The sequence below is a fragment of the Macaca nemestrina genome, chromosome 19 (genome assembly GCF_043159975.1).
Source record: "Macaca nemestrina isolate mMacNem1 chromosome 19, mMacNem.hap1, whole genome shotgun sequence".
Classification (NCBI taxonomy): Eukaryota; Metazoa; Chordata; class Mammalia; order Primates; family Cercopithecidae; genus Macaca; species Macaca nemestrina.
The window spans coordinates 59,524,426-59,552,115 of NC_092143.1; the positions used below are offsets into that span (position 1 = coordinate 59,524,426).

At 40.7% G+C, this 27,690-nt stretch overlaps 1 protein-coding gene and 1 pseudogene across 10 annotated transcripts in view; both read right to left on the reverse strand.

Moving 5' to 3' along the window:
* The window catches only part of LOC105498364 (uncharacterized), a 308,776-nt gene that overhangs the window by 261,214 nt on the left and 19,872 nt on the right, over positions 1-27,690 (reverse strand). The gene's annotated exons all lie outside the window — the stretch shown is intronic.
* LOC105499739 (WW domain-binding protein 11-like) lies at positions 1,327-3,690 on the reverse strand (annotated as a pseudogene).

Consider the following 27,690-nt stretch of genomic DNA (forward strand, 5'->3'; position numbering starts at 1 on the left):
TTAGTTTGACGTATCAACAAATATATAAACTGTATAAAGTTTCTCCTATTAAATCTTTCAAAATCTGCACATAATACCACAAAATTTACATCTTATACTGTGTGAATGACCATGTTAGTGTCATTAATACTCAGATATTTGTACCTGAATGAGGTTCAAGATGGGACTAGGAAATCTTAGAAAATATCAGCAAAATATCAACCACTCAAAAGACCTAGGTTTATTCTTTCATTTACTATGACTTGGACCAACTATTTATACTCTCTAAATTTCAGTTTACTCATTTATAACACAAGAATGTTAATCCCACCTTATAGAAATATTGTGTTAAATGAGATAATGTAAGAAAACTGCCACATAAAAATATTAAGAAAAATGTTATTGTGAATAATAATACTATTTATGATATTCATCAATTTATTAAAAATATTTACTGAGGACTAAATATACATCAGGCACTGCTCCACCCTGTTGATACTAAGAGGCATTCATTTGACTCTAGAGAAAAATAAACTCTTTTTTTTTTTTTTTTTTTTTTTTTTTAACAGGGTCTGGCTCTATCCCCCAGGCTGGAGTGCAGTGGCACCATCTCAGCTCACTGCAACCTCGGCTTCTCAGGTTCAAGTGATTCTCATGCCTCAGCCCCCCACCAAGTAAATGGGACTACAGGTGCTCAACACCACACCTGGCTAATATATATATATATAAAATATATATGTATATATGTATATGTGTGTATATATGTATATATACATGTCAGTGCAAAATAATTTTAATCAAAGGATTGTACATTTTCTTCCCACATATCCTGCCTGGTATTAGGAAATGACATTATGATCTATTTCATAACAAGTAAAATATTTCTTTTTTTTTTTTTTTTTTTTGAGACAGAGTCTTGCTCTGTCACCCAGGCTGGGGTGCAGTGGCTGGATCTCAGCTCACTGCAAGCTCCGCCTCCCGGGTTTAGACCATTCTCCTGCCTCAGCCTCCCGAGTAGCTGGGACTACAGGCGCCCGCCACCTCGCCCGGCTAGTTTTTTGTATTTTTTAGTAGAGACGGGGTTTCACCGTGTTAGCCAGGATGGTCTCGATCTCCTGACCTCGTGATCCGCCCGTCTCGGCCTCCCAAAGTGCTGGGATTACAGGCTTGAGCCACCGCGCCCGGCCAATATTTCAAAATATTTTACAGGAAAATATTAAAAGTAACCCAAACACAAAAGGCAAGATGAAATAAACTGGCTTTTCAGAAATCTCTACTCCAGTGTCCACAGCACATAAGAAGACAGTCAAAACAAATAAGCAACTAAGATCCTCCTGATCACAAATTTCCAAAGGGGAAGAAACAGGATGAAGATAGTTGTGTGAAAGGGAATGGATTTTAGCAGCACTGCTTCAATAACTGATCTATTCTGAATGAAATACCCTCTTTTATGTGCAGGAAATTCTGAACAAGGCTAAATTTTAGGATATTCCTTGAACTGAAATTAGAAAATACACTGACAATGGAAGCAGCTCTTTCATCTAAGTTTAAAAAGGGCCTCTTTTTCCATGGGCTACTGTTGTGAACAGAGGCCTGTTCTGGCATCAAAAGCTGTCACAGTAGCCCTTCCATCTCTTTCATGAAAGCCTCATAGACGTCATCCTTAGTTTGTACTGAGACAGGAACCGAAGGACCAGATTTGGGTGCTGCTTTGGCAAGAGGCACAGGAGAATTATCCTCTAACTTTCTTTGGGAAGCAGCAGTCGCCCTTTTATTCTCCCGACATACTCTCAATGCAGTGGGCACAAATCGAGTAATCTCTGCCTTGGGATTAGTGATCTGTGGCTTGGCACTGATGGTTGTTGTGGCTTTCTTCTCAATGGTGGCTGCACTTGTATCCTCTACCTTGGGTCGCTGAATCAAGTTGGGTGGGGCACTTAAAACCCCAGGGTTTGGCAAAGGAGCTGGTGGCAAAAGTCCGGGGGGGGGCAGATCCCAACGGGAGGCACCAAAGGTGGGTGCATCATGCCAGGACAAAATATACTTGCGTTAGTAAGTATATTTGCTCTTGTATTTGGTATTTGGACTAAAAGCCAAAATGAGCTTATGACAAAATATACTTGCGTTAGTAAGTATATTTGCTCTTGTATTTGGTATTTGGACTAAAAGCCAAATGAGCTTATGGTGAAGCCTACAAACTCCAGGAATACCTGGAGGTGCAGGGGGAGGTATCCTTGGTGGGAGTCTCCGAGGAAGGAGACCAGGAGGCAGACCTGGAGGTGGACGTAGGAGACGTAGTAAAAGTTGGTGGTCGTGGAGGTAAAAGTCAGGGTAAAGGCCGAGTCCTGGCATTCCAGGTGGTCTCAGGAGGAGCTCCTGGAGGCGGTCCAGGAGGAAGGTCCATAGGTGGCCTAAGAGGCCGTAATGGTGAAGCAGGTGGTGATCCAAGAGGTAGTGGTCCTGGCATGGGTAGTGCTTGTATCTGAGAAGGAGGAACAGACTGAGGGGGAGTCTGCTGCTGTGAAGAAGCAGTGGATGTGCCATCAGAATGCGATTCCTCTTTATGGAATCGCTGTTTTTATGGTTCCTTTTCTGCTTCAGAGTCAACAGAATCATCTTCATCACCGTCCTCTGAAAATTCCTCTACTTCCCGTCCCTCCTCTGGGATTTCTTGACCTGCCATACGAAGCATCGTGGCTTGAAGAGGAGTCAGTTCCCTCATATTCTTCTTTTCCTTCGATTTTCCAGGTATATCTGCAAACCATACACTCAGACCTGTCTTCTTTTCTTCATTGTTGTCTCTCTCACCATCATCACGGTGCACACTTTCTCAATCCGATCCGTCGGTGTCACTGTCATCAGTACTGCCATCATGCTTATCTTGATCCATGTCCTCAGGATAGCCATCATCTTCACTGGTGCTAAAAACATCATCATCACGACCTCACTGGGCAATTTCAGGACTATGTAATATGTCTTCATTTCACCTAGGAGGGGGAAGATCTAGGGCCAAACCCACTTTACGGCCATATATCTGCACGACTTGAGAAGGAGGTGGAAAACGGCGAGGACCAAGAGTTTTTCTGCCAGGGGGCAAATGTGGAACACCATGTCCCAAGAAGAGGAAGGATAGAAACTGCCCAAGTTGGAAGTCCATAGGCTGAGGGTTTCTTAAGGATGGAGGGTGACTGGACACCAGGAAGTGGAATGTCCTGGATCCAAATGTTAGAAGGAGCCTGCGGCATATCTGGCAAAGGAATACTCTCCACTTCCACATGCTGAGCATGCTCCACAGCATCCAAATATTGATTAAGTTGAGCCCTCTTCTGTTCATACTCTATTTCTAGCTTTCTCAATTCTTTCTAAATATCTGGATTCTCTTTTTCATAGAGTCGTAGAATATGTTCAAAGGTTTCACGCAGCTATTTTTACACTTGTCTTTCTGTACTTTCTCATTTAATTGTGGCTGTTGCACTGGGTTAAACTCCATTTCATCCAATTTCTCCATGTCTCGGATCATCTGTTTGGGATCCTTCATCTTTAAAACTGCAGCTGGAACCATCATAAGCGGTTTTTTGTTCTTCAATTCTCTCTTCCGGGCTTCCTTTCGGGCTTGGTCTGTGGCGTTCATAAATTTTCCACTCTTGGTGGATGATGTAGATCCCCTTCCCATGTTGACAATTTGTATGGCTTACTTGTTCATTTAAAAAAGAAAAAAGAAAAAGAGGCCAGGCGCGATGGCTCACGCCTGTAATCCCAGCACTTTGGGAGGCCGAGACGGGCGGATCACGAGATCAGGAGATCGAGACCATCCTGGCTAACACGGTGAAACCCCGTCTCTACCAAAAATGCAAAAAAATTAGCCGGGCGCAGTTGCGGGCGCCTGTAGTCCCAGCTACACGGGAGGCTGAGGCAGGAGAATGGCGGGAACCCGGGAGGCGGAGCTTGCAGTGAGCCGAGATCGCACCACTGCACTCCAGCCTGGGCGGCAGAGCAAGACTCCGTCTCAAAATAAAAAAAAATAAAAAAAAAAGAAAGAAAGAAAGAAAAAGAAAAACACTTCTGCTGTGCTCCCACGACTGCGAGAAGCCAGGAGGGGGTGATTCCCAGCCTCTTTCACTTCGTAAGGGCCTTCAACTCAGCCTCGCGCTCAACCCCTCAGCCCCACCATCTTGAAACCTCGCGCCCCTCGACAGTCCTTACGTCATTTCCCATTCTTCCGTCCCGCTGTCTCTCCAATTTTTGTATTTTTAATAGAGATAGGGTCTCGCCATTTTGGCCAGGCTGGTTTCAAACTACTGGCCTCAAGTGATCTGCCCACCTTGGCCTCCGAAAGTGCTGAGATTACAGGTGTGAGCCACTGCATCCAGCCGAACATAGACTTCTTCATAAATGGTACAATCAAATATGCCTGGTTGTGTGATGTAAGTCTGCAGTGGGTTCAGTGAGAGCAAAAAACTTCAATTCTACCCAAAGAGGTGGTGTCGTAAAGAACCGTACTGTATTAGTCATTGTCCCAGCAAGAGAGAGATAGCACACTCAAAAGCTACATGACAAGTGTTTACTGGAAGGACTATTTAACGAGACAGGGCAGGGTTAAAGGGACTCACAGGGATGGTGAAGGTCCCAAGGATGAACAGGAATGGGAAGAAGTTAACACCCCCAGGCTGAAAAGGATGCAGAGGTTTGTTTCCAGTGTCAAGCAAAAGCTGTAGCCATGGGAGCTGTGGTGTTAGTTAGAGGAGCAAAGCCACTGCTAAACCACAGTCCAGCAGGGATGAAAGTGTGGGGAGGTGGAGGTCAAGTGATTCGGTTAGATGGTGAGGGCATTTAAGGGAGGTAGTACTACAAAAACAAAAATACAGAGGCGTGGGAGAAAACCATGTCACATTGCTGGAATTGGAGTGTAGGATGAAGTAGAAGTCAGATCATGAAGGGCCTAGTGTATCGTGCCAAGGCATTTGGACTATATCCTATATAACCAATAAGAGCCTGTGCCCCATAAATGACTAAAAGAATCTATTGCTAATTAAGTCTTTGTGTTTGTCTTGTGGGTTGGGTTGGGGGAGTGGGGGAGGGGGGGAGGTTGAGAGATCATTTTGAGTAGTTTGTGTCTGTTCCCCAGCTTAAGACTTTTCTGAACCAAGGCTGCTAATACAAATCACATATGTTATGGAGGACACTGTACCATTCCTAATTATTTTAGGGTAATGTATTTAGTTACACACTAAATTAACACTAATTGAAGTTGGAAGAGGTTCAGAAAGCAATTAAATATTATTTGGAATTGAACAGTGGAGTAGGATATGTTGCTCTTTCAATACAGAATTCATGCTGAATGATTGCACTGGGCTAAATTGACATTTTTCCCCTGAATTCCAGCAAGCAATCCTGTCTTCTTCACTTTTATCCAAATCACATGAAAACAAGAGAAAAGATGCTAATATAAGTATATTTGCTCTTGTATTCAGTATTTGGACGAAAGGCCAATATGAGCTTATGGTGAAGCCTACAAACTCCAAGTCACATAAGATGAATCATCTGTTCTGCTTCTTTCCTACTCTTGCCCATGGAAGTACAAGGGAGGTACTCAGAAGCTTATTCAAAGAGAAAATTGAAAAATCGTTATTAAAAAGAGCTCTTAGACACTGTATCTATGGCTTTTTTGGTCCTGTTTATTATTATTTTTTTTTTTGTAAAAAGAGATAGAAAAGATACACTAATTTTCTTTGTATACAAACACACATTATAATTTGCAGCACTTTTTTACATAAAAAGCAGACATTCATTTTGCAGCAGATATTTTTGTGGCACAATCTGGGGCCACAGAGCAGCATGGCTCATACTAACCAATTATAATAATTAAACCCTCAGTTCTAGCTCTATTGGCTACTATAACCTGAACTAAAAATTAAGCCTGTTTGTGGAAGTTTTTTTTTTCTGTATGTATATTAGGTTTTATAGCATGAAAGAGTATCAAGTTATACTTGCTACCTAACTGTATTTTGGCCTAAGTCAGTTATTGCTTTCTATCCAGTTTTAGAGTGTTAAAAGCAGCAGACTAGCTTAACTTGTGGACAGTACGTGATGGTATGCACAGTTCTATTTGCTAAGCTTATATACATTCTGGATTTTGATCAAATTAATTTTTAATTAATTTGTTGCATCTTAAAATAAGTGTGGGCTTAAAACCCTAATCTGATAATGTATTTACTCAGAGATTTCTTGAGAGTTTAGCTGGAATCAGAGGAATAATTAAATTACTTTGGGTCACTAGTGTATCATGGCAGTTCAGAAGTTCAAAAAAAGATTTGCTCCCTCTCACAAGGAAGGTTTTCTACAGTGGAAAGAAGTAAGGATGAAAACTCAGAGGAAATGATGACATCCAAGGGAAGAAGGGAAGATTTTACTCCAAAAGGAGAATGATTTAGACCAGTTACTCTGAAGCCCGAGGAAGAAACAGACCATAGACATTCAAGAACTCTAGCTCATCTTTTAATGAGCAAAAAGAGAACCTCCTCCAGGGAGGAGGCTGTACATCGTTCAGTGTTGCTGGAAGGCAGAATGTGTAGGAGGAAATGGTGTCAGGTAGCTGGAGAGTGGTCCTTAAATAGATAATCATGCCAGGAATGTAAACATCCTTCTTAGGAAGAGGAGGGGTATGCTAAAATTTGCCTTTCAGAAATATCACTTATAGTAGTATGGAGGCTCCATTGAAGAAAGGTGAGCCAGGAAGCATCTTAGTAGATGGGGATAATTCAAGCCAGGTTTACCAAAAGAACTATTTACACAGCCGCGGATAGAGTGCAGGAAAATATAAGAGACAGCACAGAACCCAGGGGCTAGGAGCTGTTAATACCCCTAGGCCTGAAGAATGAAGGAAGAGAGCAGTTACTGGAAACCCGAAGGGGAGTATTGTGGGAAAGAGACCACCTTGGGAGGAACCATGACCTTGGGCAAGGGTCACAGCCAACTTAAGGCAAACCTGCAGTGAGAAAGCTGAAAAAATGTATACCCTCACCTCATACCCCTCCTTCCTCCGAATATCCTACTTGGTCTCCTCATTGGCCAAGCCCAATGAGAAAACAGAAGGCAAGGAGGATTTTCGATGTAATTTATACAGAACTGTCTCCTGGAGCAAAGAGTATGGTGGAAAAACATGGCAAGAGGATCTAGAAGGACAAATGGAAGCTATCTAGCACAGTCCCCATTTTCTGCCCCTCCACATCCCCTGTTCTTCTCCATTCATTTGAAAACTTTATGTCCCAAGCCACAGTACACATGAAGTTCCATCAGCTACAAAATCATAGCAGGTTTGCATGCTTATGCCATGTAATCGCAAAAGCAGTTGGAATAGAATGGTAGAGTAGGATATGTTGTTCTCTCAATACAAAATTCACGTTGAATTGCTAAATGATTGACATTTAGCAATTACATGGTGTATGCATAACTACTACTGGTGTGTGTGTGTGTGGCTAGTCTAGTGGTATATGAATAACTACTACTGCTGTGTGTGTGTGTGTGTGTCTGTGTGTGTGTGTGTGTAGGCTAGTCATTTAACAATGACTAGCTAGGTGACATATAGCAATTACATGGTGCACGCATAACTACTACTACTGTGTGTGTGTGTGTGTGCGTGTGTGTGTGTGTCTTAGGCTAGTCATCGGAACAGCCTCTCTCCTCTACCCATTCCATGTTCCCCTTACTCTCTGCCAGCACCTCAGTTGGATGGGCTTCTTTACCTGGTAGAGACCAAAAACTTCATTTATGTACACGAGTCTTTGGTGGTCTTGTCTTTATTAAACTGTCTCGGTTTTCTATCAATAAAAACATTAGAAAGGAATACTAAACAAAAAGGAGTACAACCCCATCCTCCAAAAAAAAAAAAGCCCTCTGAGTTCCAGACACAGTCCTCCTTTTTCCATGGTGTAGCAGCAACCCAATTTCCCCCATAATCAATTATCCAGGCAGCACAATAACTGGGGAGATTGGCTACAAGTCAAAATCCTATGTGTAATCTTCCAGGCCCTAGCAGAGGTAATTTCAAAGGCTGGGGAGGTGGGAGGGGGGGTGCTAGTGTGGGACGGGAGAGGGCATCTGTTTTTCCCACGCCAGACTCGGTGCACAGCTACTGCACTGCCACCTTTGCAGGGAGTTACAGGCAAGAATTCAGGCCCCCTGGGTCAGCCATGCTCTTGTGCGTATCCGTATTCCTGCCTTGGCGCCTCCATTTGGAAGGCTTTTTACTGGGACAGGCCTCCGGTGAGACATTGTTCAGATGGTTCTGACAAAGCCTCCTTATTGAGGGGCCCTGAACACTTTTTTCCCGTCCGACTCAGAACTTTTTTGACTCTACACTTTTCTACCACTAGCCCTTCTACCTCTCCTCCCCACCAGTCCCAGAGACCATAAAACAGCAGGAACTTTTTATTCGGAGCTCTTCCAGCATGAGACAATCCCCTAGTCAGTATGGACGCATTCTCCCCTTGCCCGTGCCATTTCATAAGGGGTAAGTGGGACATTGGGGAGCTGTCACCCTTTCTTGTTTAGCCTCTTGTTTATACTGTCAAAGTAAGTAAATAAAGAGTTACTTTCAGTTTGGCTCATGGTCTTAACCAAACACCTTGACACCTGGCTTCTCTCTCTCTCTGAAAAATAATGACCTCCTTCCCTATCAATTCCATGGCAGGAGGAAGCTAAAGTTATTATGGAACAATCTCTGCTTCCAATTTAACCCCCAGCCTCTGCCAAGAGAGTAACCTAAAAACAATGCCACATCCTGGGTAGAATGGGAGGTCTTAGTCCCACTATTGTACTCCCATTTATTTCGCCAGTCTGGCCCGCAGAAAACCTGGGTAGGTAGAAGACAGTGGACCACCACAAATGTAACCAAGGACAAACTCCAGTCTCAGCTTCTGGTACTGAATGCACTATTGAATGCATTCCCTTTAATACCCATGAGAAAGAGGCATCAGAAGCGATTCAGATTTAACCGAGATGGACAACAGATTATATCTGCAGTCTTGTCCTTCGGCTCTCCTGCCCTTTATCATGATAAGGGCCAAATGAACATGGACCATCTGAACATTCTAGAGAACATTACATGTGTCTGCTATATTGTTGATATCATGTTACTCAGACCAGATGAGTAAGAAGCAGTAAGTACTCTGGATGGTCTGATAAGACCCAGGTATTCCAGAGGGAGGGATATAAGTTCTATAAAAATTTAAAGAGCACCACAACAGTGACTTTTTCAGGAGTCCAATAGTCTGGGGCATGCCAGGACATCGCCTTCAAGGTAAGGGGCAAGTTATTGCACTCGGCACCTTCTAACACCATGAAACATAGCATTCGGTAGGCCTCTTCATGTTTTGGAGGCAACATACTACGGTTGGGAATACTGTTCCAATCCATTTAACATGTGATGCAGAAGGCTGCCAGTTTTGAGAGAGACCTAGATTGTTCTGGTGGGACTATAGTACAAGTATAAGCCAGATTGTAATACAAATCATCTTGTTGCTTATGCTGTACGACAAGGTATACCCCATTATACTAGAAGTATATATGATAGATCAATAAATCATAAGGAATATTTAGCAAGCTCCAATAGGAAGCTGCAATATGGACCTCCTAGAGTTCTGAATTAAGACCATGCTAAAAGCAACTGCTGGCATATTATTAGGTTTTGTTACAAACCAAGCTCTGACCACTAAGGTCACTAAGGGAGTATTTGACTAGAGGTGCCCATTATGAGTTGGGTGCTGTCAGACCCACCAACTCATAAAACTAAGAAGGCCCATGAGCAATCTGCCATACAATGAAAATGATGCATTTTGTATCAGGCCCAGGCAGATCTAAGGAGCACAAGTGAGCTGCATGAATAGGGAGCCCAGAACCACACGTAACCCATTACTACTGCATATATACTTTGCCTTCAGCTTCTTACTACGACCTTATCAGAGTTCTCTGTGACCAGTTGATCAAGGGTTGTTGTGTAGATGGGATGGCTCAGCATTTTGGTAGGAAGCAAAAATGGATTGCTATTCCACTATAGCACCCCCGGGGTGGGGGGTGGAGATCCTAAATAGTGATAAGGGAAAATCCTCCTGGTGAGCAGTGCTTTTGGTGGAGGGAGAAGGAGTCAAAATAAGAATATGTATAGGCTCAGTGGCAGTGCTGAATACTTTGGCTAGTCAGGGACTGAAAGGAGCAAGATTGAAAGACTGAAGACAAAGAGATCTGAGGGAAGAAATATGGGGATAGACCTATGGGGGAGGATACAGAGGGAGAGGATCTTTGTATCACACATCAATGCCCAGCAGACAGCCTCCACTGAAGGTGAAACACAAAACAACTAAGTGGAGAGGAAGAGTCAGCCAGTAGATGTTGGCTGGCTCTCTCCTCAGACTTACCAATGTTTGTACACTGGACACATAGTTGTAGCCACAGGGGCTATACACACACTGTGCAGGCACCTAATAAGTTGGACTTCCTCTTTCCAAGGCTGATCTAGCTACTTCTACTGCTGGGTATGTTGTGTGGCCTGCTGTCAATAGAGAAAATGCTGAGACCCCACTTCAGTATATCCCTCAGGGAACCTACTTAGCCCAGTGCTGGCAAGTTATTGGGCCCCTTCCACCCTGTTAACACCAACAGGGATTGACGTGCTTTCCAAACATGGGTTTGACTTTGCTGACTATGCTTTGACTGATACCTATATGAGAGTTCTTGAGTGTAAGGTTTTCTAACATGTGTTCCTGCTTCACTTCACTTTGTACCAAGGGACACTGTTTGGCAAAGGAGGTAGGTCAGTGAGCTCATGACCATGGACTCCATTGGTCTTATTATATGCATCATTATCCAGGGCCTGGCAGCTTGATACAGCATTAGAGTAGACTCAAAGGTGAGTCTAAGGCACCATTTTAGAGATGTCATTCTTCGATGATGAGTGGATGTTCTTCAGAATGCACTATGTACCTTAAACCAATGCTGATATAGGATGCTGTAACCCCAATAGGATATGTTGGTCAGAGAATCAGGGAGTAAAAACAAGAGTGTCCCTTTCTACTGCTACTCCTCATGACCCACTTGGAGAATGTGTGCCTCTCCTCTCTGCAAGGCTCTATGAGTCCAGAGGCCCTCGTTCTTAGGGTACACATTAAGAGTCTCACTAAATTGAAATCTACAGCTGGCATCTGGTAACTTTGGGATCATTGTGCCAGTAGGGCAATAGGCACCAAAGGAGTTAACAAATCACTATAAAAATATGAAGTTGCTACTAAATAGTTTTGGCATAGAAAAACATGTTTGTCATTCAAGTGATCCCCTGTGGTATCTCTTGCTATTCTCTTGTCCACTTTTAACTATTAATGGACAATTACAGTAACCACAGTCTGTTAATGTCTGCACCACTCTGCAAGTAGTAATAGTCAAACAACTTTGATGATGGTTAGACACAGTTGGTAAGCCTATGTACAGCTTGGTGTACATTCCTGTCACCATAGCCTATTAAGCATGCACTTAAGTATCTGGAGAAAAAGAGTAACTGACAATGACCGAATGAGTCACCTTGCCCATCTGATTATTGAGAGGCTCTTCTACTATGAATGGTCTCTGATGGGCATTTACATGGGACACAAATATGTTCATGTTCTGTTCATTCCAAGAAGCCCATCCACATCTCTATCTCCCCTTCCACATTGTGATCAATATTCCAATAGTGTCCTTTCCAAGTTCCTGAGTGTAAAAAACTATTATCAACTGCTCTTGAGTGAATGTAGATCTACTTCTGAGGCCATTTCTCTCCACACACAAAGTGATCAACTGTATATGCAGCTCAAGGTTGAGCCCACCAGCAGTGGGATCATGGTACAGCAGCCATCCCTGTTTTCCTATTGCCAGCACACCAGACAGATCCATCCATAAACTGAGCCTATGTCTTTTTCTCTGCAGTTAACTCATCATAGAGAGGGTTGAAGGCAAAGCAGTAGGAGCAGATGCCAGATGGGAGTTGGAGCCACTGGCTCTCCTGGGACAGTTTGTTGTACCTTCTGGACCTGCTCAGGTGTGGCTTCATATATACCAGGAACTGACAAACCACAGCTCATGGACCACATCCAGCCTGCCACCTGTTTTGTAGCTTGCATTCTTTGCAAGCTAAGAATGAGTCTTCCATTTTTAAAAATGGCTGGAAAAAATCAAAATAAGAATAATATTTCATGATACATAAAATTATCTGAAATTCAAATTTCAGTGTCAATAAATAGTTTTTATTGGAACACTGCCATATGCATTCATTTACATCTTGTTCATAGCCACTTTTGTGCCACAGCAGCAGAGTTAAATAGTTGCAACAGGAACCATATGGCCCACAAAGCCTAAAATATTTACTATCTGGTCTTTGATAGATAAAATTTGCTGACCCTCTGATATATATTACTTCCATTTTATAATGCAATGCACTGTGCACATCCAATTTTATGGTTCAGTGAATCAGAAAACAGAAGTTTGGCAATTTGGATATCCTATGGTCAAGAATTCAATCTGTTCCAAGACCAGCACAGTCAGGATCTTTTTCTCTAATGAATAGTTGTTGGCAGAATAGAACATAGCCTCATTCCAAAACTCTAGGGTGTCTGTCTTGTGATTCTTCTACTGGGGCTTGCCAGATGCTCTGCGTAGCAATTCTGTCTGCCACTGACAGAGCAGACCATTGGTTTGGCTTGGTCACAGGGTCCATGTGGCAAGACTGGCTGAACTGCAGCCTGAACTGTCTAAGAATTCTTTCTTATTTCAGGTTCCAATCAAAACTGTCAACTTATGAAGGTACCCAGTAAGCGGGTTGGTACAGCATGCCTAATGTGGCAGATGTTGCCTCAATAACCCAAAGAGGACCATAAAGCATTCTGAGTGGTACAAGGTACAGTAACTTCTCTTCTACTTCAGATGGATGTCCCAATATGACTCAGACCACTTGTCCTCCATAAACCTCAATATTGTAGGCTCTTGACCTTCACAGACTTTCCCTCTCATCCTTGGGCAAACATGTACCATACTCTTTTCACAGGTGTTGATCTTTATGGGGATATGTTTATGCTAATTAACATTCTGAATGCTTAGCTCCTTTTCAGAGAGTGCTTTCTGGAGAACTCAACTTGTGAGCCCTGGAGCAAGATTGTAATGGCATATTGCTGTCCCTGCTATGTAAGTGCAAGCCATTTCTGAGTCCACTTACTAACAGAAATAGAAAAGAAGGTATTTTTATACCAGGTGCCAGTTGTTCTATCGATTTGCACTAGTAAAGATACTACATCTGGAACCTCAGCTATGCTAGGTATCACCATCTGTAGTAGAGTTCTTTAAAGAATATGAATATTTAGATTTGGATTGTGATGGCGGAGGGGAGGCAGTACTAGATTGCAGCTCTGACTCGGATGGACAGAGCAGCATGCAGAGGCTCGCATTGTGAATTTTAGCTCCAGAACGACTGCGAGAATAAATCAGGAATCCTGAAAGGAACCACAGACCCTCTGAAGGAAGTGGACTACTCTTGCAGGATCTGGGAGACACCCCAAATACTGTGAGACCCCAAACTGCAGAAGTGGGAAAGGGAGTTCCTCTGCCGCTGAACACACATCCCCACTGGGGAAACTGAAGGTCTAGTTTGAAAGTTAAGATTCCAACCTTATCTGGAGTTGAGTCCATTTAAAGAGCTGAGTGAAATACAGGGGTAGAGCAAGCAGTGGGAAAGGCCCTGGGAGCTTGCTGGGTCCCCAAGCAGACCATTCCTACCTGGCATCACAGGGATCCTTCAGGAGGACTGCCAGCAGCTTTGAACTGGTCGAGAAGCCTCCTGGCCAGAACTCAGGGGAGGGCGTGAATCTGGTGTGCAGACTTCCCAAGCGGAGGAAGAACTAAAGCCCTTTTCTTTTGCAGCTGGGAGGCGGGTAACCTGGGGCAAGTTCTCAGCCCTGCTTGCCCACTGCCTGGAAACAGACTCAGTGCTGTTGGCAGGGGCACGGTTGAAGTGAGACCACCCCTTCAGATTGCATGGGAGCTGGGTGAGGCCTATGACTGCTACTTTCCTCCATTTCCCTGATAACAGCATGACTCAGCAGAGGCAGCCATAATCTTCCTAGGTACACAGCTCCACTGACCTGGGAACCTCAACCCCATCCCCCACAGCAGCCACAGCAAGACCCACCGGAGGAGAGTCTAAGATCAGACATGTCTAGCCCCGCCCCCACCTGATGGTCCTTCCCTACCCACGCTGATAGCTGAAGACAAAGGGTATATAATCTTGGGAGTTCTAGGGCCCCACCCACCCCAGGTTCCTCTCCATACTACCACAGCTGATGCTCTCTGGAAAGTGCCACCTCCCTGCAGAAGGCCAACCAGCACAAAAATAGAGCATGAAGCCACCAAAGCTAAGAACCCTCAGAGAGTCCACTTCACCCCCCTGCCACCTCCACTGGAACAGGTGGTGGTATCCACAGCTGAGAGACCCATAGACGGTTCACATCACAGAACTCTGTGCGAACAACCCCCACTACCAGCCTGGAGCCTGGTAGACTTGCTGGGTGGCTAGACCCAGAAGACAGATAACAATCTCTACAGCTTGACTCTCAGGAAGCCACATCCATAGGAAAAGGGGGAGAGTACTACATCAAGGGAACACCCCATGGGAAAAAAGAATCTGAGCACCCTTCAGCCCTAGATCTTCCCTCTGACAGAGCCTACCCAAATGAGAAGGAACCAGAAAACCGACTCTGGTAATAAGACAAAAACAAGGCTCTTTAACATCCCCTCAAAATCACACTACCTCACCAGCAATGGATCCAAATGAAGAAGAAATCCCTGATTTACCTGAAAAAGAATTCAGGAAGTTAGTTATTAAGCTAATCAGAGAGGCACCAGAGAAAGGCAAAGCCCAGTGGAAGGAAATCCAAAAAACAATACAAGAAATGAAGGGAGAAATATTCAAGGAAATAGATAGCATTAATTTAAAAAAAATCAAAACTTCAGGAAATATTGGACACACTTAGTTCAATGCAAAATGCTCTGAAAAGTCTCAGCAATAGAATTGCACAAGTAGAAGAAAGAAATTCAGAGCTTGAAGCCAAGGTCTTCAAATTAACCCAACCAACAAAGACAAAGAAAAAAGAATAAGAAAATATGAACGAAGCCTCCAAGAAGTCTGAGATTATGTTAAGTGATCGAACATAAGAATAATCAGTGTTCCTGAGGAAGAAGAGAAATCTAAAAGTTTGGAAAGCATATTTGGGGGAATAATCAAGGAAAATTTCCCTGGCCTTGCTAAAGACCTAGACATCTAAATACAAGAAAAGCACAAAGAACACCTGAGAAATTCATTGCAAAAGGATCATCGCCTAAGCACATTGTCTTCAGGTTATCTAAAGTTAAGATGACGAAGAAAAAAATTTTTTTTTTTTTTTTAAGATGGAGTTTCACTCTTGTTGCCCAGGCTGGAGTGCAATGGCGTGATCTCGGCTCACTGCAACCTCCGCCTCCCAGGTTCAAGCCACTCTCCTGCCTCAGCCTCCTGGGTAGCTGGGATTAAAGGCATGTGCCACCACGCCTGGCTAATATTTTTGTATTTTTAGTAGAGACAGGGTTTCTCCATGTTGGTCAGGCTGGTCTTGAACTCCTGACCTCAGGTGATCTGCCCACCTCGGCCTCCCAAAGTGCTGGGATTACAGGGGTGAGCCACTGTGCCCAGCAAAGAAAAGAATCTTAACAACTGTGAGACAAAATACCAGGTAATCTATAAAGGGGTGGGGACTATCAGACTAACTGCAGATTTCTTAGCAGAAACCCTATAAGCTAGAAGGGATTGGGGTCCTATCTTCAGCCTTCTCAAACAAAACAATTATTAGCCAAGAATCTGTATCTAGTGAAACTAAGCATCATATATGAAGGAAAGATACATTGTTTTTTAGACAAACAAATGCTGAGAGTATTTACCACTACTAAGCCACCACTATAAGAACTGCTAAAAGGAGCTCTAAATCTTGAAACAAATCCTGGAAACCCATCAAAACAGAGCCTCTTTAAAGCATAAATCTCACAGGACATATAAAACAAAAATACAATTTAAAAAACAAAACGAAACAAAAAACCAAGGTATACAGGCAACAAAGAGCACAATCAATGGAATGGACCCCCACATCTCAATCCTAACATTGAATGTAAATGACCTAAATGCTCCACTTAAAAGATATAGAACTGCAGAATGCATAAGAATTCACCAACTATCTTCTGCCTTCAAGAGACTCACCTTACTCACACATAAGGACTCATATAAACTTAAAGTAAAGGGATGGAAAAAGGCATTTCATGCAAATGGACACCAAAAGTGAGGAGGGGTAGCTATTCCTATGTCAAACAAAAAAACTTTAAAGCAACAGCAGGTAAAAAAGACAAAGAGGGACGTTATATAAAAGGCTTTGTCCAACAGGAAAACATCACAATCCTAAACATATATGCACCTAATGCTGCAGCTCCCAAATTTATAAAACAATTACTAATAGACCTAAGAAATGAGATAGACAGCAACACAATGATAGTGGGGACTTCAATACACCACTGGCAGCACTGGACAGGTTATCAAGACAGAAAATCAACAAGAAACAATGGATTTAAACTATACCTTAGAACAAACAGACTTAACAGGTATATACAGAACACTCCATCCAACAACTGCAGAGAACACATTCTATTCAACAATGCATGGAACTTTCTCCAAGATAGACCATGTGATAGGCCATAAAACGAGCCTCAATAAATTTAAGAAAATTAAAATTATATTAAGCACTTTCTCAGACCACAGTGGAATAAAACTGGAAATCAACTCCAAAAGGAACCTTCAAAACCATGCAAATACATGGAAATTAAATAACCTGCTCCTGAATGATCCCTGAGTCAAAACCAAAATGAAGATGGAAATTAAAATTATTTGAACTGGGCCAGGTGCAGTAGCTCATGCCTGTAATCCTAGCACTTTGGGGGACCAAGACAGGTGGATCACCTGATGTCGGGAGTTAGGGTCCAGCCTGGCCAACATGGTGAAACCCCGTGTCTACTAAAAAATACAAAAATTAGCCAGGCATGGTTGCAGGTGCCTATAATCCCTGTTACTCGAGAGTCTGAGGCAGGAGAATTGCTTGAACCCAGGAGGCGGAGGTTGCAGTGAGCTGAGATTGCGCCCATTGCACCCCAGCCTGGCTGACAAGAGCAAAACTCCATGTCAAAAAAAAAAAAAAAAAAAAAAAAAAATATATATATATATATATATATATATATATGTATATATTCGAACTGAATGACAGTAGTGACACAACCTATCAAAACTTCTGGGATACAGCAAAGGCAGTGCTAAGAGGAAAGTTCATAGCCCTAAATGCCTACATAAAAAAGACTGAAAGAGCACAAACTGACGTTCTAAGGTCACACCTCAAGGTATTAGAGAAACAAGGACAAACCAAACCCAAACCCACCAGAAGAAAGGAAATAACCAAGATCAGAGCAGAACTAAATGAAACTGAAACAAACAAACAAACAAAATGCAAAAGGTAAATGAAACAAAAAGCTGGTTCTTTGAAAAGATAAATAAAATTGATTGACCATTAGCAAGATTAACCAAGAAAAGAAGAGAGAAAATCCAAATAACCTCAATAAGAAATGAAAGAGGAAATAATACAACTGACACCCCAGAAATACAAAAGATCGTTCAAGGCTATTATGAACACTTTTATGCACCTAAACTTGAAAACTTAGAAGAGATGGGTAAATTCCTGGAAAAATACAAACCTCCTAACTTAAATCAGGAAGAATTAGATACCCTAAACAGACTAATAGCAAGCAGCAATATTGAAATAGTGATTTTTAAATTGCCAACAAAAAATGTCCAGGACCAGAGAGATTCACAGCAGAATTCTACCAGACATTCAAAGAATTGGTACCAATGCTATTGACACTATTTCACAACATAAAGAGGGAATCCTCCCTAATTCATTCTATGAAGCCAGCATCACCCTAATACTAAAACCAGGAAAAGACATAACCAAAAAAGAAAACTACAGACTGGTATCCCTAATGAACATAGATGCTAAAATCCTTAACAAAATACTAACTAACCAAATCCAACAACACATCAAAAAGATAATCCACCATGATCAAGTGGGTTTCATACCAGGGATGCAGAGATGGTTTAACATACAAAAGTCAATAAATGTGATATACCACATAAACAGAATTAAAAACAAAAATCACATGATCATCTCAATAGATGCAGAAAAAGCATTCAACAAAATCCAGCATCCCTTTATGATTAAAACTCTCACCAAATCGGCATACAAGGGACATACCTCAATGTAACAAAAGCCATATATGACAAGCTCACAGCCAACATAATACTGAATGGGGAAAAATCGAAAGCATTCCCTGTGAGAATGGGAATGAGACAAGGATGCCCACTCTCACCACTCCTCTTCAACATAGTACTGGGAGTCCTAGCCAGAGCAATCAGACAAGAGAAAAAAATAAAGGGCATCCAAATCAGTAAAGAGGAAGTCAAACTGTCACTGCTTGCTGATGACATGATCATTTACCTTGAAAACCCTAAAGACTTCTCCAGAAAGCTCCTGGAACTAGTAAAAGAATTCAGCAGTTTCCAGATACAAGATTAATGTACAAAAATCAGTAGCTCTTCTATACACCAACAGTGACCAAGTGGCAAATGAAATCAAGAACTGAACACCTTTAACAATAGCTGCAAAAAACAAAATAAAATACTTAGGAATATACTTAACCAAGGAAGCAAAAGACCTCTACAAGGAAAACTAGAAAACACTGTTGAAAGGAATCATAAATGACACAAAGAAATAGAAACACATTGTGCTCATGGGTGGGTAGAATCAATATTGTGAAAATGACCATCCTGCCAAAAGCAGTCTACAAATTCAATGCAATCCCCATCAAAATACAACCATCATTCTTCACAGAATTAGAAAAAACAATTCTAAAATTCATATGGAACCAAAAAAGAGCCCGCATAGTCAAAGCAAGACTAAGCAAAAATAACAAATCTGGAAGCATCACACTACCTGATTTCAAACTATACGATAAGCCCACAGGCACCAAAACAACATGGTACTGGTATAAAAGTAGGTACATAGACCCATGGAACAAAATAGAGAACCCAGAAATAAACCCAAATACTTACAGCCAACTGATCTTTAACAAAGCAAACAAAAACATAAAATGGGGAAAGGACACCCTTTAAACGAATGGTGCTGGGATAATTGGCTAGCCACATGTAGGAGAGTGAAACTAGATCCTCATCTCTCACCTCATACAAAAATCAACTGAAGATGGATTAAGGACTTAAATCTAAGACCTGAAACTATAAATATTCAAGAAGATAACATTGGAAAAACTCTTCTAGACATTGGCATAGGCAAGGATTTCATCACCACTAACCCAGAGCAAGTGCAATAAAAACAAAGATAATTAGTTGGGACATAATTAAACTAAAGAGCTTTTGCATAGCATAAGGAACAGTCAGCAGAGTAAGCAGACAACCCACAGAGTGGAAGAAAATCTTCACAATCTGTACATCTGACAAAGGACTAATATTCAGGATCTACAGCGAACTCAAATCTGCAGGAAAAACAAACAAACAATCTCATCAAAAAGTGGGCTAAGGACATGAATAGGCAATTCTCAAAAGAATATATACAAATGGCCAACAAACATATGAAAAAATGATCAACGTCACTAATGATCAGGGAAATGCAAATCAAAACCACATTGCCGTACCACCTTACTCCTGCAAGAATGACCATAGTCAAAAAAATAAATAAAACAATAGACGTTGGCATCAATGCAGTGAACAGGGAACACTTCTACACTGCTAGGGGAAATGTAAAATAGTACAGCCACTATGGAAAACAGTGTGGAGATACCCTAAAGAACTAAAAGTAGAACTACCATTTGATCCAGCAATCCCACCACTGGGTATCTACCCAGAGGAAAATAAGTCATTATTTGTAAAAGATATTTGCACACACATGTTTATAGCAGCACAATTCACAATTGCAAAATCGTGGAACCAACCCAAATACCCATCAATTGACAAGTGGATAAAGAAACTGTGAGATATATATATGATAGAATACTACTCAACCATGAAAATGAATGAATTAATGGCATTTGCAGTGACTTGGATAAGATTGGAGGCTATTATTCTAAGTGAAGTAACTCGGGAATGGAAAAACCAGACATCTTATGTTCTCATTGATATGTGAGAGCTAAGCTATGACAATGCAAAGGCATAAGAATGATACAATTGTAACAAGGCTGCACATTCTGCACATGTATCCCAGAACTTAAAGTATAATAAATAGATTTTGAAAAGAATGATACAATGGACTTCGGGAACTTGGGGGGAAAATTGGGAAGGGGAAGAGGGATAAAAGATTACAAATAGGGTGCAGTGTATACTGCTCGGGTGATGGGTGCACTAAAACCTCACAAATCACCACTAAAGAACCTACTCATGTAACTAAATACCACCTGTACCCCAATAACTTATAGAAAAATTTAAATAAGAATATTAATATGTTATTTGTTTATTTATACATGTATTTTTATGTACACATACATAAAGCCAAAGATTAATGCCACTCCCAGGTGCTCAGGAGACCCTAGTCAAAACCTTGAATAAATTGATTCATCTCTCTTGCTCTAGCACTTCTATATATGTTCCCAGGCTTTTGCTGATTAGAAAGCTTTGGTAACTCTTTCAAGATATCCTCCTTGAATAGGCATTTTACCTCTCCCTCCATGTTCTGTTGGGAACTAACTCCCATGTGGGCTTAGAAGAAATGAGAAAACAGTGAGAAGAATTGGCATCAATTTATGAGTTTTAAGGAGAGCTTGAGGATCAAAGTTCTTAGAGGCAGCCATGATGCTAATGTGACCATATTATCTGTTTGGAGGTCTCATTTCTTATCCAATATTGCCCTTACCCTAGGCTTGGTTCTCAAAGCTATCTGTCATGAAACCATAGAAAAGAGACACTGCTTTAACGATGCCATGGTAGATTTCTGGCTTTCCACACATATTCTTAATTTAAATTTGTAAAGCTTTTAAATTCTCTTTTTCTTTCTGTATGCCCTCTAGGGCCATAAAAGCCAAGTGACTCCACAATATTGTATAATCCTTATTGTTGCCACAGCAACTATGTGCCACATCATTTGCTCTCCTACAGCCCTTGTCTTCTATGGCTCTCCATCCTCTGCTAACACCTGTGATCGTATGAATATCATAATGACACCACCGTAATGCTATTGATTACCCACATTGCATTTCTCCCTGGAAAAGTGTTTATTCCTGCACTCCTCAGATATATGAGAAACTAATCCCAGAATCCTATTTTAAGGATCTGTTTTCTTGGGTCAATTATGGAACCAATCACGGTATTGGTCAAAGTTGAAGCAGAAAACAGATGGCAAAAAAGTATCAGGATAACTCTAGAAAAAATTCATAAAGGAACTATCCACAAAAGTGTGGATGAGATAAAAGAAAACTGCAAGAGATGGTAACCACAGAACCAACACAATCTCTAGGCCCAGCAGATATAACCTCTGGGCCCAAAGGGAAGAGAGGAGACACTAGTTCCTGGGACCCAGAAAGAGTCATCTAGCGGGGCTGCCTTGAGGGGAGTAGTGACCTTCAGTTAACTTACACAGCCAGCCCAAGAGGACCCTGATGCATGGGAGTTGGGGAGATAAATTCTCTCTTCCCTCCTTTTGATCTCCCATTGTGGTTTCCCATTGGTTCAACTCAATCACAGTTAGTAAGGGAGAAAAGAGTCCATCGGTCTAATAAATACACTCTTTGAGTAATAAAAATGGCTTCCAGAGGCAGACAGCAGGATAAAGAAAGGTAGAAGGTGCATTCAGAGAGACAAGTGGAAGATACCAAACACAGATCAAATAGAAATTTGCAGACTGAATGACAAGACCTTAACCCAAGCCCTTTCTTGGGCTATAATATTCTTCTTTGTAGAACTGAATACCTCCAGAGGAATGATATACAGATAAGGACTCTGGAAATCTCCCAGTAAAAAAAGTCAGCTTATTGCCCAATTATCCTACTGCAAACTCATAAATATAAAAGCCTTGTCCGTGTAGAGAGAATATCAGATCATTTTTAATGCTTTGATCTCAAACATGAAAGTACAATAATGAAAGCTTACTAAGTGAACAATGGCTGAAACAATCAAACAGAATAAAAAAGAATGAAAGAATAAAACAGGGAGCAGAAAAAAATAGTCTAAATATTATTAATTTCCTAAGAGGATTAAAAGGAAAAATTATATTCATGAAATAATAAATAAATAGCTGTAAGAAGCCACAATAATTTTTTAAAGTTCAACATTTTGAGTCTAAATTTAATATTCAGTGGAAGATTTTTAAGGTAATATCAAGGAACTATCCAAGAAAGTAGAACTAAAAGACATATATATGGGCAAGAGAAAAGGTAAGAAAATTTAAAAGGAAATCCAGAGAATGCAAGATGTCACTGATGGTTCCTCAAGTAAAAAAAATATTGAAGGAAATTATCAAAGAAATAGTGTGAGACAGTGTCTCAACACTGAAAATATTGAATCTCTAGACTAAAGGGACCCCCATTTTAGCTTAAGGATCATGGAGAAAAATCATTACCAAGGCACATCACCTCAAAATTTCAAAACATTGTTAATGATGAGTAAATGCTTTCATAATGTAAAATGTCAAAAATTTCTGAAATTAGTATAGTATTGTTGAAAGCTAGAAGACATTGGAGCAGTGTCTTGAAAATCAATTGAGAAGGTCTAACAGACATTTGCAGACATGAAAATAATCCAATTTATTTCAGGCGCATTGTTCCTTGAGAAGGGATGGACAGAAGATACGCATTTTAAAATGAGGATGGAGAGAACTACTCCAAGAGATAAAACATGAGATTCAAAAGAGAGGGGATTCCAACACTGGAAAGCAATAGAGCGAAGTCCCAGAACAACAGTGATATAGCAGACACAGACAGTACCTCTCTAGGTTGGAGTTGGAGCCTGAAGTTCTCTAGGTTGGAGCTATATCTCTAGCACATGATAGATCATCTGCTGCCTTTGAATTTACAGAACATTATATCAAAAGTTATTTTATAAATATGCTGAATTTGGGAATAATTTTTAATATATATATTGAAAACTAAGCAAAAGAAAAATGAGTCAATAATTCATAAAAATCCAAAAAGTTCATGTAAGGATATATAATTGTTATACTCTACTTAGCTCAGCTGTCAACAATATTTACATAGTCAAAAAAACATAAACACTGAATATCGATATAAGAATATTGAGACAGGCCAGGCGGTGGCTTACACCTGTAGTCCCAGCACTTTGGGAGGCTGAGGTGGGCAGATATCCTGAGGCCAGGAGTTCAAGACCAGCCTGGCCACCATAGTGAAACCCTGTCTCTACTAAGATTGCAAGTTAGCCAGGTGTGGTGGCGTGCACCTGTAGTCCCAGCTCCTTGGGAGGCTGAGGCACAAGAATTTCTTGAACCCAGGAGGCAAAAGTTGCAGTGAGCTGAGATCACCCCACTGCACTTCAGCCTGGGTGACAGAACAAGACTCCATCTCAAAAAAATATATAAATATTGGGAGAATGTGGGAATGGGAATGAGGGCATAAGATAATTCAATCCTTGTCTAATATAATAAGAAGTTTATTGACAATATCTAAAATTAATCAAGCAAGGATATTACTGATAGCTTCTTAAGACTCTGCCTTCTGTCAACCCATACTAGACTCAATTTCCTACATTGTCCTAGTGCTGGGCCTGAGCAGTACTGTCATGTCAGAATAGGTGGCATGGGGATAGTGGTGTGCTGGTGGACGTTTAGCAGTTGGATCTCCAAGAGAAAAGAAACCCCTGCTTTGTAGCATTTGCCCATGTCCATGGTGTAAATATTCTCACTGTGGCCAATGTCAAGCTACCAACATGATGTCACTGAACATAGAGTTGGAAAGAGGTGCACACAATAGGTGCTCTTGAGCTACCACGAGCCAGCCTCAGCACACCACTGTGTGTGAGAAAGAGTTCATCCTTCCTCTCCTGACAACTGTCCCTCTTCCTGCTCTAATATTAGCAGCAAAAGCATCCCAATCTAATGCCTTCACCTCTCCTCAAACCCTGCTGTACAATGAAAAACTGTGAAGAAAGAATAATCTTTTATTTTTATTTTATTTTATTTTATTTTATTTTTTTACTATTATACTTTAAGTTCTAGGGTACAGGTACACAAAGTGCAGGTTTGTTACATATGTACACATGTGCTATGTTTCTGTGCTGCCCCCATTAACTCGTCATTTACAGTAGGTATATCTCCTAATGCTATCCCTCCCCCATCCCCCCACCTCACAACAGGCCCTGGTGTGTGATGTTCCCCTTCCTGTGTCCAAGTGTTCTCATTGTTCAATTCCTGCCTATGAGTGAGAACATGCAGTGTTTGGTTTTCTGTCCTTGCAATAGTTTGCTGAGAATGATGGAGAAACAATAATCTTATGATTGTAGTATGCTATTTTGTTATCAAATCTTATGATAATTATATTGTCTTAAACCATGTATAGGCTTATAGGCCCTTAGAAGAAGCTCCCATGCCAGGGATCCTTTTCTCTGGTAATTCTGAGTCAAATGGAGGAAAGTATAGAATAAACCGTTAGAGCAATCCAGCTAAATAGCATCAGAAACCTTGACTTACAACAAGATGACTATTACATTTTTTTGTACATCTCATATGTATTCTCCTCTTTGCTCTTTTAGTAAAGTATTTTTGTAAATTTTAGCCTCACCTATCTAATAGAAAACCAGGTAAGATTTTAAAATATTATAAAAATATATTAAGATAGTCATAATAGGCCTGGCATGGTGGCTTATGTATGTAATCCTAGCACTTTGGGAGGCCAAGGCAGGGGGATCACCAGAGGTCAGGAGTTCGAGACCAGCCTGGCCAGTATGGTGAAACGCCGTCTCTACTAAAAATACAAAAATTAGCTGGGCTTGATGGCGGGAGCCTGTAATCCCAGCTACTTGGGAGCCTGAGGCAGGATAATCCCTTGAACCCAGGAGGCAGAGGTTGCAGTGAGCCGAGATCACCCCATTGCATACCAGCCTGTGTATCACAGCGAGATTCCGTCTCAAAAAAAAAAAAAAAGATAGTCATAATAGTTTATCAAGTAAAATATAGCAGGATGCACACAGCATGTCCTGAATGATCTCATTTTTATAAAATATATAGATGTAGAAATATATGGGAAGCTTCAAGAACATCAAGATTCAGCATCCTAGACTTGGACCAATGACATTCTCTTTATGATAGGCACTTTTAGCATCACATTATTAATAATTATTTCAACAGCAATGGAGAGGCATCTGTCAAAATGCACTGAAAGGAAAGGACTTTTGTTGAGAGAAAGACTAAACAAAAGAAGAACATGTGGATGTCTCATGACCATTGTCCTAATAGAATGACTTAGAGGTACAATTTAAATTATTTTTATCATAGAAAATAGAACAAAATAGCATAATGAACACTTATGTATCCATGACCCAACTTCAACAATTATCAACTTGCAGTCACTCGATCTTGTGTTATTTATATCCAAATCTACTACCTTCCCTTAGCCCTGGATTATTTAAAAGCAAGTCACAGATATCATTTTATTTTTATTTTTAAAACTTTAAAATTATATACTATATATCTCTAAGACCTAAGGACTCTCTTAAAACATAACCATAGCACATTAGCATACCTAAAAATTGACAATAATTACTTAATTTCAAAACTAAAAGGTCAGTGTTATAATTTTCCCAATCATCTCCCAATTTTATCTCAAAATTTTAGTTAAGTCTGGATCAAGTTTAAGTCCACACATAGACATTATGTGGTTTGTCTTTGAGTTTATTTAATCTTTAGGTTTCCCTCTCAACTCTTTTTTTTCCTTGAAAATTTCCCTGAGTATCTTATTGAAGAAACCAGGTCCCACTGTGTTGATTCACTTATTGCATCATGCTGGTGTCATTAAACATATTCTTCTTTCTTCTGCATTTCCTATAAATCAGTAGATAGATCTAGAGCCTTGATGAGATTCAGGCTCAATTGTCTTGTCTAGCCCACTTCACACATGATGTTGGGTACTCCCATCAGGAAGCACATAAGGACTTACTGTCTCCTTTTTATGATGCTAGTAGGCCTTTGTGATCATCACGCAGGTCCATTAATTCAGTAGGGGTTGCATAACAGTGATAAGTCTTTGTTTGTTGACTACTTGGAATCCTTCTATTAAAGAATATTTTACCTCATCAACTATCTGGCTACTCTAAGATACTCTGTATAAAAAATAGGCAGGATAATGCTTGAATTGTTCTCTTTATTTACCAATATTAAAAATATTTAACCAGTTCTTTAGTACTTTCCAATGGTGACCAGTTAGTTTATTGGTAAATATATTTAATGAATTTCAATCCAATTTATTTTTATTTTATTTTATTTTTGAGATGGAGTCTCACTCTGTTGCCAGGTTGGAGTGCAGTGGCACGATCTCGGCTCACTGCAACCTACACCTCCCAGGTTCAAGTCATTCTTCTGCCTCAGCCTCCCAAGTAGCTGGGATTACAGGCACCCACCACCACGCCCGGCTATTTTTTTTTTTTTTTTTTGCATTTTCGGTAGAGATGGGGTTTCACTATGTTGGCCAGGGTGGTCTCAAACTCCTGACTTCAGATTATTCGCCTGCCTCGGCCTCCCAAAGTGCTAGGATTACAGGCATGAGCCACCATGCTCAGCTTCAATCCAATTTAAATATTGACGCTCAAACTGACCAGTGAGAGCCTACCAGGTGGCTTCTGAGTCCTTTGAACACATCTTTGTTAGTCTTGGATTCCTTCCTGCTTTCATATATGACAAGATGCTTCAGGTTCATATTGTAGAATTATTGTCCCATATCTGTAACTAGTCATTTCCTGAGGAGTATGGGTTCCTTCTCAAGGGAAATGGTGTTTTGAGATACAATCTAAGTGCTAAGAATGCTGATTGCCACTGTAATGATTTTTCTCAGCCTTTTCAGAGGATATAGAAAATACGTATTTTTAAGATCCTGTTGATACTTCCTATCAAAATCAAGACTACAGGATTTTAATTTAACCTCTTTCTTCTTACTTCTGTATTTCCTTTCTCCTGTGCCAAAAATTCAAGTAATTAAAATAAGCCAGCATATTTATTTGATTTATCCTATGATATGCATCAACAAAATAGGAATAGCAATAACAATGTCTCATGAGAACATTTAAAGAATCTCTTGAGGACTTTCAGATATAATTTTTGAGAAACTAAATATCCTGTGTGAGCAGGTATGGGCAAAAACAAATACAGGAGTTATTAGACAGAATGTGCCATAATTTGTATTCAGAATCTAGTGATCTCTAAGATAAGCAGGGTATATATTCATTGGATATATTGTGGGCCACGGGCCTTAACCACATATTGTAAATTGCATTAGAAATGCAATTTATTATCAAGCAATTTTCACATATTTTGAAGAGTAATACTAATTCATCAATTGAGGACTTACTGTACTTTTTCT